This window comes from Tachypleus tridentatus, chromosome 2 (genome assembly GCF_004210375.1).
Source record: "Tachypleus tridentatus isolate NWPU-2018 chromosome 2, ASM421037v1, whole genome shotgun sequence".
Taxonomy (NCBI): Eukaryota; Metazoa; Arthropoda; class Merostomata; order Xiphosura; family Limulidae; genus Tachypleus; species Tachypleus tridentatus.
Genome location: NC_134826.1, coordinates 74,441,293 through 74,458,969, shown reverse-complemented (window position 1 = coordinate 74,458,969; position 17,677 = coordinate 74,441,293). Strand labels below are relative to the sequence as shown.

Genomic DNA, 17,677 nt, shown 5'->3' with positions numbered 1-17,677 from the left:
TTTAGTCAGCAAGGTGGACGAAAACAAAACTGGTTCAGTACGAAAATTAAAAAAACTAAACATGAGTAAAACACGGAATGTGTTAAAAACCAAACATAAAACGCGATACGCGCAGTAAAACGGTAACCGGAACAAAGGAAGGTTTCCAGGCAAGTCATGGAAAATTAAACGATAATCCGGTTGAGTTTAAACACGTTCAGCCAGTAAAACTGCAGAATTATTGTAGTTTAAGTCAGCCTCAGTGGATGTTAATCCGAACTCACTATCTCTCTTCGGGTACATCTGCTGTATACACTGGAAGCAGAAACCTGGGGAGAGGAAAACAAAACAAAAACACTGTATATTTAGGTTAATATTATTTAAAAAAAGTAACGGAGGTAATTACGCAACCAAATGCATCGTCTGAAATATGTTTTTTGGCAGTATTTCACTATTATTACCTGCGTAATGAATAAACACCTTGATTGTTTATATTCCTGCTAGTATCTGCGAAGGGTATGTGTTTGTTATTCTTAAAGCAACCATTTACAGTCTTAAAACCGGTAAGAAATGTTATCAAATACCAAGAAAGTTTGTAGGAGGCTCTAGAGAGTAAACATTACTAAACAAAATTCAGGTTACTGTTTGTTTTGGTGTCTTAATGCAAATTCTTCTCCCGCGTATTCTAGTTCTTCGTTCTAAAACAACTTGTTTTTCTGAGGATTTCATTAGTCGATGGTTACTAGTTTTAAAACTACTTCTTCTAACAAATTGTTAAGACTTGACTAAGGAAGTTATGGAAACACTGTGCTTTCTTATAGTAAAGCCACAACGGGCTATCTGCTATGAACACCGAAAAGAATCGAACCCATGATTTTAGGGCTGCAAATTCGTAGACTTACCACTGTACCAGCGGGGGACTTGTTTGTTTGTTTTGTTTTTGAATTTCGCACAAAGGTACTCGAGGGCTATCTGTGCTAGCTGTCCCTAATTTAGCAATGTAAGACTAGAGGGAAGGCAGCTAGTCATCACCACCCACCGCCAACTGTTGGGCTACTCTTTTACCAACGAATAGTGGGATTGATCGTAACATTATAACGCCCCCACGGCTGAAAGGGCGAGCAAGTTTGGCGCGAAGGAGATGCGAACCCGTGACCCTCAGATTACGAGTCGCACGCCTTAACACGCTTGGCCATGCCGGACCACCAGCGGGGGACTACCGAAACATATACGCACCAATCAATACTATTAGAATACACAACAATTTAATAGCGAGGCTTACGTATTTGAAATTCACAATGTCGTCTCTCCCTACAGATTGCGAGTCAAATGTCCTAACCATCAGGCCATGCCAGGTCTATTTATTAAAATAAGAATATCCACTTTTGCGTTTCACGAACAAATCTCCCACACCAGAAGAGACTTATCGACTCTTACTCATAGATTTCTGTTTACAATAACAGAAAGAATTGCGTTTGCAGGAACCTAAACCCAAGGGATAATCTTATACGATTGTCTGAAAAGGAACCAAAATTCAAAATATCATCCTACATGAGCGCCCATACAAATGATTGACTTGATGGACTTAAAGACGTTAATTATTACCATGTTCGTGATATAAACTAGTTCATACGGGATGGGGATGACTTAGTGATTATAGTGTCCGAACTGTGAATCATATTTCACGACCTATTGCCACGAAAGTGCTTCACTTTTAATCACAAAATTGGTGATCAAATCTTATCATTAGATTTGGCAAAATCAGCCCAATAGTTCTCGATGGGTGTTGTTTACTAGCTGCCTTCTCTTTAATTTATACCTTTTAAAATTATGAAAACAGGATTTCGTTTCGGTTGGTATATTGGGGCGTTCTACGGGATTTGAAGAAGGCTTAAGTACAGAAACCGAAACGTCGTCCCACTCTCATACAACATATTATTTTTGTAGTTCATTAAAACTCTCGAACGTCTGCTCTGCTTAAAGTTCCACCGAAACAACAATGAACCAGAAACTTTTCAATGTCTCTCTAAATTAGAATTGTTTAAAAAAAAAATTTGCTGCAAACAAGCCTGTAAAATGTCGTTCCTGTAATCAAAGTTATTTATTGCATAGTTAAAATTATATTTCACAATATATCGTGTAACCTATCACATAACAATTATTCACTATTGCAGGGGCATCAGAACTTCTTTTACAAATTTAACTTATGTAGTAACTGTAAATCATATTATTATGTCAATCAAATTATTATTTGGAAGCATGAGTTTGTTCGTACTTAGCCACAAAGGTACACAGTGAATTATATGTTCTCCGCTCACCACGGGTATCGAAACCCGGTTTTCAGCGTTGTAAGTCTGCAGATATACCGCTTCGCCACGAAGGGGAGAGGGAGCTGGAAGCGTGGGCGCTACAATTAGCAGTTTCTTACACTTTCAATCTGTCATTGTTAAATCTGCATGTCTTACCAAACAACCTCCACCAGTTTATAACTCCTTACACTGAGATATTGAAGTACACTATGTAACACAAATTTTGTTCCTGGGTAGTATGTGTTATATCTTAATTGCTTACGTTGTAAAAGTACAGAAAATGACCATTATTCCCTTCAAATTTTGCTTTTGTGACCAAGATAATGAAATTTAGAAATTAACGTATTTTCTATGTAAAAACAGGCAAATTTGCACATTTTCATTTACATAAGGTCTGAATAAAACAACATATGAATCAAGATTTACATGTATTTATACTAAAGTTATACAAAAATGCTTAGAAGCGAGTAGTTTTTTGAAATTTGCGATTGTAATGTAAATCACGTTCACGTATCGGCCCCCAAATATAGTCTCCCATCATGTTTTCGTTATACGCTCCTTGGTAGCGGCTTTCAAAGTCCAGTATATCTTGGTGGAAGCGCTCGCCTTGTTCTTGTTCTGCACCGAATGAACCAGGGGAAGAAACGGATACTTATTCCTATTATGGAGTAGCATAGCTTTGAGACATCTGGACGACCAAGAAGCTTGAAAATTTTCGGTGACGCATCCTTAGACTTCTGACTTGCACGCGTTCATCTAACAAATCCCATTCCTTGAAGCCTTGATGTCAAAAGCTCGATATTCGACTTTGTTAGACCAAAATATCTGATCAAGTCATTGATGTATCTTTGGTTGGGGAAGTATGGGTTTCTCTCACCAGCTGCACCTCTGAAATTATAATCTGGATCTTCAACGTCTACCTCCTCTTCTGATTTGCTGCTCTCACCTGAGGATGGCTGCTTTCTCTCTGGAGGAGTGGGTACAGGGAGCTCATGGCAGTGTGGCACTGGGGCGATGGATGATGGAAGGTCCGGATACATGCATTCTTACCAGTCCGATGTTTAGAAGGGTCCACCATGCAGAAGTAGCAATTGCTTGAGTGGTCAGTGATTCACACCAAATTCTTGGAATGGCGAACTTCATGGCTCTCTTTTCCCCTCTGTACCATCCTGCAAAAGAGCGAAATTAAAATTGGTATTATGAAGAATAAGTTTATTTCATCCACAACTAATGTGTAAGAGGTTCATGCAAAATGTTTTGCATGTGATATGTTTTATATACTATTGGAAATTTCAAAAAAATAAATAAAAGATATTTAAATTTTAGAAGGTCTAAAATTTGCATGATATAAAATCTTACAATTCAAGCAAGTAAAAATTGTCCGTCTTACCTTCTAGAGTTTTTTTCCAGTGCTCGCAGGTAAAACGAGATGCCCAGGGTTTGTCTTGATCCCTGACAGACATGCCGAAATATACCTTGTGGGCTTCACACCTTTTATCAGATGCTGTCACAGAGTACTTTTTTCGATCTTGTCTTGATAAATTGGCCACATATATAGAAGAATGCATCTGGAGAATGTTTGCAGCTTCTTGGTGCCATCTCTGATAAAATCAGATAGCTCTATGTGTTCACTTAGGCAGCTAGAACTAAACTGAAGTGGTGAGTGGTGAACTACTGCATATATATTACTATGGAAAGTTCTTGAAAATTCTTGTAAGTTCGAGGTTTATGAAAACTCGACACTGAATCTACCTGGAATGTTCTGGAAAATGGATAAATTTGAAAATTTCATTATCCAGGTCACAAAAGCAAAGTTTGAAGAGAAAAAGAGAACCCATTTACTTTAGGCATAAGCAATTGGGAAATAATACTTTGTGCCCAGGAACAAGAAAAAGTAAAAATTTTGTTATATAATGTTATGTACAAGCTGAGAAAAACGTCAGAGAAACATAAGAATTCTATATGGGCTTTTGTAATTAATTTTGCTATTTGAATATAAAATGTGCAGAAGTTTGAATTCATAATTTTTCTTAACTTCTCCCATTGGATAAAAAACAAACCAGTTTTAACATTACAGTGTAATGTGATAACTGGAATGAGGCGTGACTAGTTTCAGTTGAATACAACCTTATATATATATATATATACATATGCATATATGAAATGTAACTAACTATACAGCTAAAGTTGCTTTTGTGTACCAAACAACTTCTTGATTTAGGAAAATAATTTTGTTTGCGTTACTTTGTTTCATATGAAAATATAATTATTCCAGAGAAAGTTCGACCGCTAACAAATGTTCTGACTTTTTCCAGCTGGTGTTTCGAATGGAACGTGAACAATCTCACGCTTATTATAACAAAGTGAAATTAGATATAAGAAGACTCTTCATGCATACAAATTTCATACTTTGTTTTTAAGTTAACGGTTTCTTATTTGTAAACCAATTATGATCTTGTTACTTTGATTTAGTTTTTTGGGTAAAAAATTGCAAAATGATATGTAGTTAATTCTACTAGTTTTCTTTATCAGTTCTTCAAAATTATACTTAGTGAATGAGAGAGATATTGCATCAAAAGCCCCATCCTCCTTTCAGTAGCTCAGAGGTAAGTCTGTTGGCTTATAACGCTAGAAACCGGGTTTTGATAGGCGTGGGGAGCACAGCACGGGTTTTGATAGGCGTGGGGAGCACAGCACGGGTTTTGATGGGCGTGGGGAGCACAGCACGGGTTTTGATAGGCGTGGGGAGCACAGCACGGGTTTTGATAGGCGTGGGGAGCACAGCACGGATAGCTCTTTATGCAACTTTATGCTTAACAAACCAACAATTACTTTAGAAACAAATTTTAAATCGCAATCATTTTCAATGAAACGGTTTGATTTTCGTCTTTTTTTTTTTTTTTCATAATCAAGAGTGCGACGACCCCTCCTCCCACATCCATCCATCCATCCACTTGATTCGCAAAGATGTCGTAAATTAGGTTTCAACAAATTATTGGTTCGTCCGGAAGTTGTGTGTACGTCAAACTTAATGAACTTATTTTATTCTAGAAAATAATACTCCTCCCTCAGTGGCAGAGCGGCATATCTGCGAAGTTACAACGTTAGAAACCGGTTCCATTACTCTTAGTGGACAGAGCATATAGATAGTCCATTGTGTAACTTTGTGCTTCACTTCAAACAAAGAAACAAACTAGGAAGTAATATAACACACACAACGAAAACGCAGGCATACCGATGTATCAATCTCGCAAATAATAACGAGTCTGTTTATCTGTAAGTGTCCAAAGTATTGCAAACCGTGCATTGAAAGAAGTGTAGCTGTTAAAATATTCGTTAAAACCTCTGTCTGAACTCCTGTCTCAAGCGGCTAACTCGCCTGTTTTATGGGGGAATCGTTGGAGTAAAAACCTCGACAGTGTTAAAAGGAGGTTAAAATATTAGCCAACCAGATGCCTTGCTTTTCTTCTCATCTGGTCTTAGGGTAAGTGACCAATAACAGACATCATTATGAGGTAGTCACGCGGTTAAGTGAGTGTAAACAGGCCTCCGATTTATCTAAAAGAGCTTCTGACCTCGCCTTATAATCATGTAGTTTATCTACTTCTAAAAGAACAGTTAGGAACCCATGCTTACCAGTATCTTAATTTAAAACCTTGAGGTCACATGACGTTCTTTACCACTGACGTGGGTTGACGTAATTGGTATAGCTGAAAACTGGAGTTTTTAGTCAGTTATTGTTACCTGAGGTAGGCTAATATATATTATATATATTTCATATTTTTCTGGAATTCTGTTTAATCCTTATTTCCGTTTTATGAATAGTTTTTACACATAATTCAGATTTGTTACGTTATATCGATAATCGCAAAGGGAAAGCACAGATTGACCATTTTGTTCTGGTTAATACCGAATAAACGAATTAAAGCAAACTACACATAAAAAAACTAAAAACAAAAGATAAAGATATTCACTGGGTTGGACGGTGGTTAGTTTATAAAGATATTCTCTGGGTGGGACGGTGGTTAGTTTATAAAGATATTCACTGGGTGGAACGGTGGTTAGTTTATAAAGATTTTCACTGGGTGGAACGGTAGTTATTTACGGATTTACAAAGCTAAAGCCTGGGGTTCGATTCCCCATAGTGAACAGAGTAAAAAGAATGTATCGTGTAGCTTTCCAAGACGAAAACAATCGTAAGATGCAAGAATAGTTTAAAATCTGATAACACGTATTAAAACATTTTTGTTGTCTTTGCGGTCATGTTACTTGCGCCCGCCATGGGTGGAGTGGTTAGGGCGCTCGCCTCGCAACCTGAGGGTCACGGGTTCGAATCCCCTTCACACCAAACATGCTTGCTCTTTTAGACGTGGTGGCGTTATAATGTGACAGTCAATCCTACTATTCCACTACTCGTTGATGAAAGAGTAATCTAAGAGTTGGCGGTGGGTGGTGATGACAAGCTGCCATTCCTCTAGTCTTACACTGCGAAGTTAGGGACAGCTAGGGCAGATAGCCCTCGTGTAGCTTTGCGCGATATTTAGAAACAAACAAATTTCTTACTTTGAAATCAGAAAAGCAGAGTCGTTTGGCGGACTCTTCTTTTTTTTCTACGCTTTGGATGCAAGGTTCATATGACAGTTCTCAGGTTGATCACGACCTTATGTCTTTCAGTAACTGAGCGATAAGTCTGATACGCTCAGTAGGTATAACACATATAGCCGATGGTGTGTAACTCTGCTTGACAAATGAATCACGATGTTATAAGAAGTTAATTTTATAACTCTTCCGTCCTGCAGCGCCATATGAGTTTAAATATTAAGTGATACCTACGAATCGTACAAAATCATGTTTCCATATATTAAATATCTTGCCACGAAAGAAACATAAACACACTTAACAGGTATTAATAATCCATTTATGTTGTTCCCTTTCCAGTTTTGAGCACAGGACCTGTAGATTATCCGACGCCTGTTCTGTAAAAGTAGGTTTTCCCGGGGATCTCCCGTTTCTCACTACATTAAATTTCCTAGCACTTTTGGATCCTCTGATCCCAGCCATGGCAGGTAACCCTGTTGAAAGGACGTCCGGTGTGGCATACTTTTCGAACACTTGTTTCTTCTCATCAACATCACAACACCAAAGTTGTCCCCCACCAAGGCCACTTATCTTTGTCTTCTCTCTATCTCTACAGCTTCCATACTTTCGCCAAGTTCCTCGCTCAACAAATATCAAAAATCGCTGAAATTATAATTATTAATCCCTCGATCTTTTCAAGAACTCAACATCTACGCATGCGAGGCGAAGGAGATAGTATCAACCCGAAACGTCCCAGCTTAGGAAAGTGTAAAATCTTCCCTTTAATTAAAAATTACATACCTGCAACGATTTTTATTTATTTGTTTTAGAATTACACGTAGTGGTTTTGTGGCTCACCGTTGAGGAACGGTTCCTCTATATTCGTGTAAGTCGACCCCAAACTTTCATCCAATCTCCCAGCTACTGTTTCACCTACATGGCAACCATCTGGTATAAACATGGGAATTTTGTTGTTGTTGAGAAGTTCAGTTATTTCTACACCCTCTCTTCTGTATGATCATGATGATATAATTATTTCCATTGTAAAAATATTGATTTCTTTGTTTTTCGAATTTCGGCAAAACTACATGAGGACTAGTCGTCCATAATTTAACAATGTAAGGCCAGAGGGAAGGAAGCTAGTCAACACCACCCACCGCCAAGTCTTGGGCTACTCTTTTTACCAGCTAGTAGTGGTATTGAACGTAACATTACAACTCTCTCACGGCTATAAGAGGAACATGATGCAGATTTCCCAACTGACCGATACTGCGCTGATAAAAAGATAGAAAAATGATCAGAAAAATATCACAGGCAGATTTTGCTTCGGTGACGAAATAAAACCAACCGTTTGAACCTTATTGTTATTCCGTTAGAATAGGCTAAAAAACGTTCGAATTGTTAATGACGGGTTCTTGTGTACAACTGCACAATGGATTACACGTGTTCCGTCCACCGTGGAGAATCGAACCTCAGATGTTAGTGTTGTTAGCAACCCAGTAGTGTTAAGAACGTGGGTCACGAGACATCAATTTTCAACACTGTCAGTGTTGTTTCCTTATTGTTCCATAACGCTCACCGTTTTGGTTTGATATATTGCTGGTTTGGCGTTGTGAACCCCAAGTACGGTTGTTATTTGTTTAAAAGAAATGGAAGGCATAGGATTCTAAGTCAGGTCTTTATATTCTAAGTATTTAATATTATGTCTTTGAACATTTGTTGTGCACATACTGGAGGTGTTTAGAGATTTTGATAAAAGGTTTAGAAGAAACATTCTTTACACTGCAGATATAAGATTTTTTGATTTTTTTTAACCAGTGTTTCGCTTTTGCGACGTATTCAAGGTTAACGAAGACGCAAAGGCAAAACGTTGGCTGAAAAAAAAATCTTGTGTGTGTGTTTTTTATAGCAAAGACAGATCGGACGATCTGCTGAGCACAGCGAGGATAATTGAACCCCTGATTTTAGCGTTGTAAATCCGTAGACTTACCGCTGTACTAGCATGAGGCAACATTTTTGTACACATCTGAAATATAAATATTGTTTCTTCTACACATTTTATGAAAACTTAAAAGCACGTGTTATTGAATAATAACAATGGCATCCATAGGTAGTTATGTTGTTTCGCTGCCTATAGTGGAAACGCGTAAGACAATTATGTCGCATCGCCATCTATAGTGGAAATACGACGCCGCTAGCAACGAACGAATATTGACTTATTATATTAATTCAATCATCTGTCAGATATAGAACATTCGTATTTAAAGCGTTGGAAAGAAAAATCTGTTTCTTTCTCAACACCACTTATAGAATATTACAGTTAAATGTTTAACTGTCCGCCGGTGAGTCAGCGGTAAAGCCAGGGTCTGAAATCAGGGTTCGATTCCCCTCGTTAGAGAGAGTGCAGGTAGGATATGGTGTAACATTTCGATAAAATAACCAAGTACGTCAGTCGCTTACATCTCTATTGCAACAATTTTCAAACTTATTCACGTTTGTAGAATTATTTGCATAATTAAAATATAACAATGTTATTGAGCGGATTTTCTTGTAAATACAGTGATATACACTTTGGTTTCTGCTGGGTTTTTTTTAGCTACTAGGATTTAAAGTTAGAATCGATTACAACTTCATCTAAAGGACAATCGACCAACAATTTCGCCTTTACGAGTTAATTATAAAATCCATATGAACAGAATGGGATATATCTTTAACGTTCGTTTAGTTCATCTGCATACAAAAGAGATGAAGCACTTGCTTTAAAAAAAAATTAATACAAATCACGAAAGCATGATTATAGAGGGCGCTGTGATTATTTTATTGAAATGTTTATTTCAAATTTAGGCCCAAAATAGTTTGTTTATTTGCTTATAATTAAACGCAAGACCATACAAAAGGTTATCTGAACTCTGTCCACCAGAACTATCGAAACCTAATTTCTAGCGTTCTAAGTTCACAGACATGCCACTAGGGACGCCTAAACAGACGCTGCAAAATAGTGGGTAAATTTTTATCACATGGTCATCCCAAAATGCTTCACGAAATAATGTGTTATCCATTTGATCGGTTGATATGGCCCGACATGGCCAAGCGTGTTAAGGCGTGCGACTCGTAATCTGAGGGTCGCGGGTTCGCATCCCCTTCGCGCTAAACATGCTCGCCCCTTTAGCCGTGGGGGCGTTATAATGTGACGGTCAATCCCACTATTCGTTGGTAAAAGAGTAGCCCAAGAGTTGGCGGTGGGTGGTGATGACTAGCTGCCTTCCCTCTAGTCTTACACTGCTAAATTAGGCACAGCTAGCATAGATAGCCCTCGAGTAGCTTTGTGCGAAATTAAAAAAAAAAATCGTTTGATATCGTCTCAGATGGCATATTTTCTTTAAAAAAACAACAAAAAAGAACTGTATTACTAGGCCTGTAAAAATAGAACAAATTATCCTTACAGCTTTAAATTTTTAACATTAATAAAATACTCTAGAAAACGGAATTTTGGTTATAATTTTATTTTGTTCGGGTTTAAACAAACCTTACGAGCAATTCGTCAAAGTATATCTTTAACCTCAGAATTGCAGATAAAATTCATCTACTTTATCCATCAAGCTGTTCGTATAAGCATCGAAACGTAAGCTGAATTACTTAAGAGAAGGTGTTTTTGGAATTTGGGATATTAAATAATGTTCAAATTGAACATCTGAAGTTTTGCTGTAAAAGTGGTCCTATTGGGAAAGGGGGAAAGTTTGGAGGAATGTTCTCTAGTTTCTTTACGTCTATTCAGTAGTGATAAGATGACGAACATGGTCCAAAATAAACTGTAAAGTATGCGATTTTCTTTCAAAATTACTCCCTAATGGCACAACGGTATGTCTGTATACTTATAACGCTAGAAACTAGATTTCGATACCCGTAATGAGTAGAGCCCAATAAGGACAAACCATCTTCCCGAGTTCGAATAAAAAAACAACCACATATTCTTAAGCCTTTTGTAACAAGACAAATTAAGTGACAAAAACATTCTATATTTGTTTTTACAAGTTCTGATTGAAGTTTTATCCACATTGTTATCAACCTTGATAATATGACATCGTTTAGTTGAAAAATACGAAGAAATTACTGAAATGAAAAAAGTTAGAACCAATAACAGTCTTCACATTCAATTCCCAAAATCAAATATCTGAGATCGTCTTCCTATACCATGAGGCTCAACGGTAAAACTGAAGGTTTCGATACCCGTGGCGGTCACAGTATAGCCAGCTCACTGTGTCGGTTTACAAAATTTAACACTTAGTCAGTAAAACCTAGCACGGTCTGGTGGATAAGGGTGCTTGACTCTTAACCTGGGAGTCGCGGGTTCGAATCTGTCATCGAACATGTTCGCCCTTTCATCGTGGAGGGTCATGATATGACGGTTAAGTCCATTATTTGTTGGTAAAAGAGTAGCCCAAAAATTGATGGTGGGTGATGTTGGCTGACTTCCTTCCCTCTAGTTTATCAGTTTAAAAGTAGGGACGGCTAGCACAGACAGCCCTTGAGTAACAAGCCTCTTGCGAAATTCAAGACAACTGTTAACTGTATATTGTTATTATAGTATAAGTGTGTAGTTATGAATATTGTTGTTATAGTACAAATGTGGTCAACTGTACTGCTATTATAGTACAAGTATTGTTGTAAATATTGTTGTTATAACAGAAGGTTTTACAAAAATTCTGCCACCAGCATATCTTACAACAACCTCATGTTTCGTATATTCGACTTATTGATTCTCACTCGGTTTTTAATTTAATTATCCACTATTTAGGTAAAGTATCAGCGTCGTTAACAATCTCATAACATCTATATAAATATTTGTCTCGCATATTTCAACCTTAAAGTCACCAGTAAAAACACTTAATTAATATAAGCTCTGGGCTCTGAATTTCTGCCTTGTGTCTCCAGTGCTATTCAGTCAATCGATTCTCAAACCCACAAATAGCGATGATGTCTTGTATAAAAGTTAAGCTAATTTCGTCACTTGCTTCCAGGGTGAATTTTCTAGTTTTGTAAATCCTACAAAGTAGCTTACAATACAGTTAATTGAACGCTTTTCTATTTGTATGGGAATTTTTTTAAAAATGTAGTTAAGCCCTTTGGTATTTTGCTGTTGGTTTTTCTTTTCGATCTGGACCACCGACCTGATCTGTCTCCGTCACAATGCCTGCCCTGAGGCCTTTCGTAATGAAATGATCCTCTGATCAGCCAACGCTGTTGGGGGTCGTTTGGTAATTCAAAACAATCTGGAAAATCTCGCCAAAGTTTTTATCAATATGAGCTAATAGGAAATAAAATATCGTATACCAGATCCTTCTGTCCAGAAGAACTGGAAACCTCAAATCAGAATAATCACATTCCACAGAAAACATTTGCTTTAGTTGGATCTGTATTTGGAATATTTGTAGACAACCCCCACAAAAACTAAGGTGTTAAGACACAAAGAAGGTATTGTTTGTTTGCTTTGAATTTCGCTCAAAGCTACTCGAGCGCTACCTGCGTTAGCCGTCCCTAACTGAACAGTGTAAGACTAGAGGGAAGTCATCTAGTCTTCACCACCCACCGCCAACTCTTGGGCTACGCTTTTACCTAGGAATAGTGGGATTGCCTGTCACATTATAACGCCTCCACGGCTGAAAGGGCGGGCATGTTTGGTGCGACCGGTATTCGAACCCGCGACCCTCGGATTACGAGTCGAACGCCTTAACACGCTTGGCCATGCCGGGCCTCAGAGGAGGTAGGATAGTTTCAAATCGTAAGAGGTGATCCATCAAAGGAGAGTACATTTCTGTCAACTGAAGTGAAGTGAAAACAATTCCGACAAAAGTTTCGGCAGTCGTCAACAAATCTTCGCTAACGAAAACGGCTCCGTGACTTGACTGCCACGTTTTCTTGGAAGTTATATGTTGACCTTCTCTAACCAGTGACCAAACACTGACCCTTCGACAGAAAAACAAACAGGAAAATGTTAGTACATACCAGTAGGGCGTCGTATAACATGTGCAGCTTGTTTAGCAACAAATGTTGAAATATTGAAGTGTATACTACTTCTCACCACAAGCTCAATTGTTTTATTAAAATAATTAAAACAACGATGTATTTTTTCTCCCTAAATTACGTTTTTTAGCACAAATATTTAAACAAACAATGTGCAAGAGCTGAAATGTATTTGCATGCCATTCTTGTTTTAAAATCTGCTGTTACGATTTATAACCAAGTATGTAAAGAATATCTGAATACATCGTTCATCCAATGTATATGTAAAAACGGCTCGTAAAATATTTCTCAACTCAAGCGAGCCGTTTTTACATATATATTTTTCTACAAGTGGGTTTTCTCGTCAGTGAACCAAGAATCATTGGTTCGAATCCATTTGCGTCAAAGACTTAATCGATTCTTTTTTACTGCACAGTTCACACACAAATAAAAGAAACAGTAAAACAATTCTACTTTATCGACCACATGTGGCTAGTCGATGTCTCTTCAATGGTTGCAGTATTTACAAATTCATTATACACAGTGTTTTGTTTATTTTAACACATGACCCAGAGGTGTGAACCACTTTTTTCTCAAATGTATATACAATAAATAACCACCAAAAATATCATTGTTCACTACTCTTCCTGAAAGTTGATTTTATAAAGCCACATGAACACACTGAAACTGCCAAGTAAATAAATACTTTTCCTGAAAGTTGATTTTATAAAGCCACATGAACACACTGAAACTGCCAAGTAAATAAATACTTTTCCTGAAAGTTGATTTTATAAAGCCACATGAACACACTGAAACTGCCAAGTAAATAAATACTTTTTCTCAAAGTTGATTTTATAAAGCCACATGAACACACTGAAACTGCCAAGTAAATAAATACTTTTCCTGAAAGTTGATTCTATAAAGCCACATGAACACACTGAAACTGCCAAGTAAATAAATACTTTTCCCGAAAGTTGATTTTATAAAGCCACATGAACACACTGAAACTGCCAAGTAAATAAATACTCTTCCTAAAAGTTGATTTTATAAAGCCACATGAACACACTGAAACTGCCAAGTAAATAAATACTCTTCCTGAAAGTTGATTCTATAAAGCCACATGAACACACTGAAACTGCCAAGTAAATAAATACTTTTTCCCGAAAGTTGATTTTATAAAGCCACATGAACACACTGAAACTGCCAAGTAAATAAATACTTTTCCTGAAAGTTGATTCTATAAAGCCACATGAACACACTGAAACTGCCAAGTAAATAAATACTTTTTCCCGAAAGTTGATTTTATAAAGCCACATGAACACACTGAAACTGCCAAGTAAATAAATACTCTTCCTGAAAGTTGATTTTATAAAGCCACATGAACACACTGAAACTGCCAAGTAAATAAATACTTTTCCTGAAAGTTGATTTTATAAAGCCACATGAACACACTGAAACTGCCAAGTAAATAAATACTTTTCCTGAAAGTTGATTTTATAAAGCCACATGAACACACTGAAACTGCCAAGTAAATAAATACTTTTCCTGAAAGTTGATTTTATAAAGCCACATGAACACACTGAAACTGCCAAGTAAATAAATACTTTTCCTGAAAGTTGATTTTATAAAGCCACATGAACACACTGAAACTGCCAAGTAAATAAATACTTTTCCTGAAAGTTGATTTTATAAAGCCACATGAACACACTGAAACTGCCAAGTAAATAAATACTCTTCCTGAAAGTTGATTCTATAAAGCCACATGAACACACTGAAACTGCCAAGTAAATAAATACTTTTCCTGAAAGTTGATTTTATAAAGCCACATGAACACACTGAAACTGCCAAGTAAATAAATACTTTTCCTGAAAGTTGATTCTATAAAGCCACATGAACACACTGAAACTGCCAAGTAAATAAATACTTTTCCTGAAAGTTGATTTTATAAAGCCACATGAACACACTGAAACTGTAAATAAATACTTTTTCTGAAAGTAAATAAATACTGCCAAGTTAAATACCTGAAAGTTGATTTTATAAAGCCACATGAACACACTGAAACTGCCAAGTAAATAAATACTTTTCTGAAAGTTGATTTTATAAAGCCACATGAACACACTGAAACTGCCAAGTAAATAAATACTTTTCCTGAAAGTTGATTTTATAAAGCCACATGAACACACTGAAACTGCCAAGTAAATAAATACTTTTCCTGAAAGTTGATTTTATAAAGCCACATGAACACACTTAAACTGCCAAGTAAATAAATACTCTTCCTGAAAGTTGATTTTATAAAGCCACATGAACACACTGAAACTGCCAAGTAAATAAATATTTTCCTGAAAGTTGATTTTATAAAGCCACATGAACACATTGAAACTGCCAAGTAAATAAATACTTTCCTGAAAGTTGATTTATAGAACCAGAAGAACACACTGAATCTGCCAAGTAAATAAGTACTCTTTCGTATAAACTAACATTAACCTTCAATCAGAGCGAATAAATAAAAAATAACCTAGTTAGGAATATACTGTAAGTATACTATTAAAGAAGATCAGCTTGTTGTATCAAAGACAAATCTTTAAACCAGTGCTAAACTGAAAAAAGACGGTACTGAAAGTTTATTGTGTTATGAAATATGTCGTTTTGTATTGAATTTGAAATGGTAAAAACCAGCAGGGGGAAGGGGGCTTGCTTTAGCTGAAACTACCACACAGTGTGCCTTAGCCTCTCCTGTAGACCCCCAGCACCACATAACGAAAAGTGCTTATTGGCAAAACTGGTTCGTTTCCTGAATACTACAGTATGTTTTCTCAAAATTGAAAAAAAGTACAGCCTCTAACTGTTTGTCTGGCTGACCTGAGTCCCTACACTGGGGAGTGGCTGTCGGTGCTTCTCATAGGAATGGATGTTTATATATATAAAGATAAACTAACTAATCTTTTTTCTCCTTGATCAACTAGCTTCACAATTATTTTATGTTATCTTTCTTCCAGCAGAGACACACTAATGTATTAAAGAACTTTAACGTTGTTGGAAGTGTTTATTACTACCCAAACACCGATATCATGCTATAGATACAGAGATATGAAATAATTTTGAATTTGTATTAGAAATGTATCATTTTTACATTTCAGGGTTTGATCTACGATGAGAGGCGTTGACAATGGCTGTCAATCAAACCTTTGATGTTACGAAAATAACAACTCTCTTGTAATCGCTAATAGCAGGGCGGAGGTTCCTTCAAAGGAGGAGTTCCTGTCCCATATATGGGTGGTAGAAATTTTGAGCAATATATCTGTTTGTGATGGATTTCTTTTCTCTTTCGCAGTATCTCGTAATTTTGGTATACACCCTATGTGATTAGTCCCAAGGTATTCAAGAATGTTCTGTATAAGATAAAATCGGACCTCCTTTTTGGGTATGTAACATCAAATAATTATGTAGTCCGAGTTCAGAAGCAAATTGAAAACGCCCTCTAACGAATTTGTTTTACATTTTTGTCCTTTTTTTTCTTAAACATTTGAACAGGGTTTGGACATTAATTAAAAAACTCGATAAACATTACATTTATTTGTGTTGTGCGTCGACTGAAACGCAAAAATCTGTTTAATCGTAGGAAAAAGGTTCGAAGAAATATACTTAAATCACTACATTTTTACTTGTGGTTCACTGTTATAAAATTATTTATTTGTTAATTTTTTTTTTAATTTTAGCGTAAAGCCACTCTGATACAGGAAATGCAGCTAGTCAATAACACCAACCGCCAACCCTTATACAATTCGTAAATGAGCGAATAATGGGACTTGACAGTCGCTATTATAATATCCCACACATACCCACACACTATTCTTTTTTTTTTCGGTAACAGGTCCCGCACCATAAATTTACGGATTTACAGTGCGAGCAAAATGAATTTGAATTTTCAGTTTAAGCCTCACTTTGACTAGTTTCAGTTTTATTACTGTTCTGTCTTAGTGGTTGATATCAATCAATTAACCTCAGACACTGAACATTTACTGAAAATATATATTTATATATACAAACAATGATTTCGTAATCGGTTTGGTTGCTTGGTTTGCTATGAATATCGCGCAAAGCTACACGAGGTTTATCTGCGTTAGCCTTCCCTAACAGTATAAGACTAGAGATAAGGCAGCTAGTCATCCCCACCACTCACTGTCAACTCGTGGACTACTCTTTCACCAACACATAGTGGGACTGACCCTCATATTATAACACCCCGATGGCTGAAAGGGTGATAAAGATTCGAACTCGCGACCTTCAAATGACGAAGTGAGCGTTCTAACTACCTAGCCGTACCGGGCCCGATTTCGTAATCTGCCCTTAAAAGTACTTATGAGAAAAACTTGCACAAAATTAATCTCGATAAATAATACCAACGTTGGTTTACCTCGAAAATAATCTCAAATAAAACTTTTGTTGATAAATTAAGCCTAAAGCTACAGAAGAGGTTGGCTACTTGTGTTCTGTCCACCGCTTTAGTCACTCTAAGTGGGAAGAACAGAAGAGGTGTTTGTAATTGATGTTTTAAATTACAGAACAAAGAATCGTGTTTTAACGCCATCTAGAAGTAGTTAACACTATTATTATAAATAACTTGATCCTTAATTTGCTTTAAAAACAAATATATATAATTCGGGATAAATAACAGCCGCTTTATCTGGATCGAAATTTGAACATCTTACGTGCTTTCACACAGGTTCGAGTCGTTTCTTATTAGGTTTCAGTTTAGTCAGTAAAACTGTTTCTATCTTCACCCAGACAACTTTGTTTTTCTACCATATGGC

The 17,677-nt window shown here is 36.7% G+C and overlaps 1 long non-coding RNA gene across 1 annotated transcript in view; it reads right to left on the bottom strand.

The window, feature by feature from the left end:
• Window positions 1-17,677, bottom strand: part of LOC143244249 (uncharacterized) — a 41,056-nt gene that overhangs the window by 1,414 nt on the left and 21,965 nt on the right. The window lies entirely within an intron of this gene.